At 43.7% G+C, this 4,940-nt stretch overlaps 1 long non-coding RNA gene across 1 annotated transcript; it reads left to right on the forward strand.

Annotated features, from left to right (window-relative positions):
* Positions 1-2,382: 2,382 nt before the first annotated feature.
* LOC140357716 (uncharacterized) lies at positions 2,383-3,853 on the forward strand. Its single transcript, XR_011926666.1, has 4 exons — positions 2,383-2,927; positions 3,011-3,076; positions 3,178-3,264; positions 3,751-3,853. It is a non-coding gene; the product is annotated as an uncharacterized lncRNA (long non-coding RNA).
* The last annotated feature ends 1,087 nt before the right edge of the window (positions 3,854-4,940 follow it).

A 4,940-nucleotide genomic window follows, 5' to 3' on the forward strand; every position in this document is an offset into this window, starting at 1 on the left:
TAAATACAGAGAGAGGAGCCAGCGCTGCTCCCAGCCAGGGCGAAATGAGAAAGGCCAGCGTGGCTCCCAAGAAGTGTGAAGGTTTCAAGAGTGGAGGTCCCAAGTGTGCAGGTTCCAGAATTAATGAGAATACCCTGGTTGTGGATAGAGAGGATTTTGTACTCTTTATGGTGGATGTTGTAAACTGTGCTGCTCAGACTCAAAGCAGAACTGAAAGGATCAGGATCATTGCTAAAGCTGCAGGGAGACTCCTTGGAACAAAGGAGCTTGATTGGGCAGATATAGAAAACAGGCTAAAGGCGCTAAATGGGAGTCGGAGTGATGGGGGTCTGCTTTTGGGGAGTCAGAGTGATCAGAGTGACGAGATGGGGGTGGGGGTGGTCTCCTGTCCTCGCCCAGTCTCGTAGACGCACGGCTACCAAGCAGCGACATCAGTGGAAATATTAAAGCCTATAGAATGAAGCCTAAAGAGTGAAGCTGTGCGGTGGAGGCACCGAGCGTCGGGGAGGGAGAGGAAGATGAAGAGGAGTCTCCCTGGAATAAAGCCGGTTGGTCTCTGAAACAACAACTATTCTAGTCACAAAGACATATCATGACCTCATGGGCTTTGTAACACCAAAGCAATGGAAGGAGTACTTTTACGGACTACGACAGAGTCTGAGGACTACGAAAAGTCTGAGGAATAAAGTCTGGCGGTAATGCAACAATTGGATGCCAACCGCCATAAAACAACAACAACAACAACAACAACTACGAAAAGTCTGAGGAATAAAGTCTGGCGGTAATGCAACAATTGGATGCCAACCGCCATAAAACAACAACAACAACAACAACATGAAGACAACAAGTCTGAAGAATCTCATGGGCTTTGTAACACCAAAGCAATGGAAGGAGTACTTTTACGGACTACGACAGTCTGAGGACTACGAAAAGTCTGAGGAATAAAGTCTGGCGGTAATGCAACAATTGGATGCCAACCGCCATAAAACAACAACAACAACAAGTCTGAAGAATAAAGTCTGGCGGTAATGCAACACTCGGATGCCTACTGCCATAAAACAACAACAACAACAACAACACCAAGGTGACCCGGTCTGGGAGAGACGGGAGATGGCGGAGGAGAGTGGATCGGTGGTCGAAGACGTTCTGGACGGCGTGGAGGAGCAGCCTTTTCTGGCTGCACGTGCCCGGAAACATAAAAAGTCCCTTAGCTCGTCCGAGGGTTCTGGGAATGAGCAGCAGGATGAGGCTGAAGCTATTGATATCCGGAGTGAGAGCAGAGGCTGTAAGGTGATCATAAAGCTTGCACAGGATAGTGCATCCTTTAAGGAGTGGAATTCAGTGGCATTGTCAAAGAGCCTAACTGTAGCTGTGGGAGTGATCAAGAGTGCGAGTGTCCTTAGAGATGGCTCGCTGCTGGTCGTGTGCAAGGACGCGGCTCAGCAACGGAAGGCGATTGGAACTAAACGTCTGGGTGGAAAGGACATTCTTGTGTCTGATGCTGAAACACGGTTAGAGGAGTTATCGTAGGTGTCCCTACGGCGACATCTGTGGATGAAGTTAAGGAGAATTTGACTGGAGCTAAGGTGGTGGACGCTAGGCGGTTGAAGGTGACCCGGTCTGGGGTAAGATGTGACAGCTTGTCGGTAATGGTAACACTTGAAGGGAGGTGCCTGCCTAGTAAGGTGTTCATTGGGTTCATGTGCCATGACGTTAGGCCATATGTTCCACCGCCCCTGCGTTGCTTTAAGTGCCAGCGCTTTGGGCATATTGCAGCGGTCTGTAGAGGGAGGCAAAGATGTGGTAAATGTGCAGGAGATCACGAGTATGGGAAGTGTGACGTGGGAGCAAAACTGAAGTGCTGTAACTGTGGGGAAGAACATAGCTCTGCCTACGGGGGATGCAGGTTTAGCAAAAGAGCTGCTGAGGTGCAGAAAATAAAGGTCTCTCAAGGTATATCCTATGCAGATGCAGTCAAGAAAGTTTCAAGTAACGAGTTTAGAGTAAATACAGAGAGAGGAGCCAGCGCTGCTCCCAGCCAGGGCGAAATGAGAAAGGCCAGCGTGGCTCCCAAGAAGTGTGAAGGTTTCAAGAGTGGAGGTCCCAAGTGTGCAGGTTCCAGAATTAATGAGAATACCCTGGTTGTGGATAGAGGATTTTGTACTCTTTATGGTGGATGTTGTAAACTGTGCTGCTCAGGCTCAAAGCAGAACTGAAAGGATCAGGATCATTGCTAAAGCTGCAGGGAGATTCCTTGGAACAAAGGAGCTTGATTGGGCAGATATAGAAAACAGGCTAAAGGCGCTAAATGGGAGTCGGAGTGATGGGGGTCTGCTTTTGGGGAGTCAGAGTGATCAGAGTGACGAGATGGGGGTGGGGGTGGTCTCCTGTCCTCGCCCAGTCTCGTAGACGCACGGCTACCAAGCGGCGACATCAGTGGAAATATTAAAGCCTATAGAATGAAGCCTAAAGCTGTACGGTGGAAGCACCGAACGTCAAAGAAGGAGAGGAAGATGAAGAAGAGTCTCCCTGAAATAAAGCCGGTTGTTGTTGTTGTTGTTGTTTTATGGCGGTTGACATCCGAGTGTTGCATTACCGCCAGACTTTATTCCTTAGACTTTGGTCTCTGAAACAACAACTATTCTAGTCACAAAGACATATCATGACCTCATGGGCTTTGTAACACCAAAGCAATGGAAGGAGTACTTTTACGGACTACGACAGAGTCTGAGGACTACGAAAAGTCTGAGGAATAAAGTCTGGCGGTAATGCAGATTTTGAATGCCAACCGCCATAAAACAACAACAACAACAACAACAAAACAGGCAAATGGTGAAATAGTGACTTTTGTTCTCCAGTTGTTTTTGTGCAGCGTTCACCTGACCAAGGCTCATTGTGATGAATACTTTACATCCGTCAATGCATTTGTAAGTGTCATTCTGCAGTTGATGTATATTGTGTTTATAAATTTGTCTGCATTATAATATTTCCTTTATCTCTGCTTTCCAAGGTCTTGAATTTCAGTCTTGAAAACTTAACAGAATTAATTCCACTTGTAAATGCTTCAAATTTAAAGGTAAACTCACTGTTGTGGTGAAAGTAATATTGTATAAAAGGCCCGTTTAGGCCCATTTAGACCTGGTGTTTGATGACTTGTGACTATTTGTTCTGTTACAGGATATGATGATTTGCACTTTACTTGAGATGAATAAAAAGAGAAAGGTGGATCATGTGTTACGTGACTGCATGGACATTGACCCTAATGTATGTTTTAATAAATGTCATACAATAATATGACATTATATACATTTTACTGAGCCCTTTTAAGGGATGTTTCTCATGCTCATGAGATATTAACAAGCACAAGTTTGTAAATCCTTAAACTGGGCTTACACTGCCATTTTTGGGCTGGTTTTGATGTGAATTTTAGTCGCACAACAATATAAAAATTGTTCCGTGTGTCTGTGTCATGCAGTGTACGGGGGTAACGAGCTGCAATCACCTGCTCACGATGAACGCATGACTGCTAATCGTACGGTTGCAGGGATATCAAACATGATACACAGTAAAATACATCTGCAGGTGGCAGTAAACACCACTCTGAAGGGCTGGAGCAGAGCCAGACACGGAGGGGAAACCCGGCTAATTTGGCATTTTACAAACTTGTGCGCGCTAGTTATTTACTTTTTTAAAAGACTTCGTATTAGGCCATGTCATGTTTTATTATGTTTTTATGTTTTGCACCAACAGAATATTAAAAATACGTGGGGAAAAAAGTGTGGAAAAAAGCTCCCACAAAGTGTGACGTTTTCGGACCTTGTATGCTTAGTGGCCAAAGCCATTGATCAAACCACTGATGGTAATATAAAATTATACTACACACAAATGTGTAATATTATATAGTATAACCAGAAGTTTTTGTTTTTTTACAGCTTGTTCACATGGTGAGTGCCTCTATCTAACATCCTCATTACAATCTGAATACATAATACTCTACTGGGTGAGTTTTCACATTGATTAGTTGATTTACACCACTTCTATGGCACTAACTACATGTGGAAACTCCCATCAGACAAAGTTAAATCGAAGACTTTTGAAAAAGGCATTTGATTTGTTAAAGGTTTAATGGACGATTTTTTTGGCCCAAATTTGAGTCTTATTTCCTCGTGGCGTGGACTGCCGATTAGTCCTGGCACGTATCAATCATAAAACGCACCTACCGCTCACCTGCAGCCGCGTGTGGCTCGTCCCCCGAGAGCAGCACGGTTCCGCGTGTCTAAGCGCATTGATCTATCATAATATAGTTCCCTCAGTGTATGGGACAAAATTAAGACGGAGATAGACTGTTCGAGCTGACTCATAAGAGACGGAAATCTACGGGAGACGAGAGATGAGATGCGATCCGTCGCACTAATAAACAAAGGCACGTGTGTGTTGTATCAGTCCACACGGGGGAGTGGCATGCGCACTTCCGCCTGCGTTCTCAAATTGCCGAAAAATCGTCCATTGCGCCTTTAAGCTAATAACTGACAGGATGTAAGTAACATTTATTGAAATATATAAACTTTTCTCCTTTTCTGTTTTGTTAGACGTTGTTGTCGATTTGTATTTGAGATTTGGTAAGTACACCACCTACCACTTTCACCTTAGACTGAACTAAATACTTCATCTGTGAGCTGTTAAACAAATAAAATAATAATTATATATATATATATATATATATATATATATATACACACTGTATTTTCTGGTCTAAAAGTCACACCAGCCAAAAAATGCATAATAGAGAAGAAAAAAACATATACATATAAGTCGCACAGGATTATGAAATGTGGTTGCAAGTGTGAAAATAACAAATAATATCACATATACAGTACAGGACAAAAGTTTGGACACACCTTCTCATTCAAAGAGTTTTCTTTAGTTTCATGACTATGAAA

Source organism: Eucyclogobius newberryi, unplaced genomic scaffold (genome assembly GCF_026437365.1).
Source record: "Eucyclogobius newberryi isolate DKJ021-1_F unplaced genomic scaffold, fEucNew1.0.hap1 SCAF_13, whole genome shotgun sequence".
In the NCBI taxonomy this organism is placed as follows: domain Eukaryota; kingdom Metazoa; phylum Chordata; class Actinopteri; order Gobiiformes; family Gobiidae; genus Eucyclogobius; species Eucyclogobius newberryi.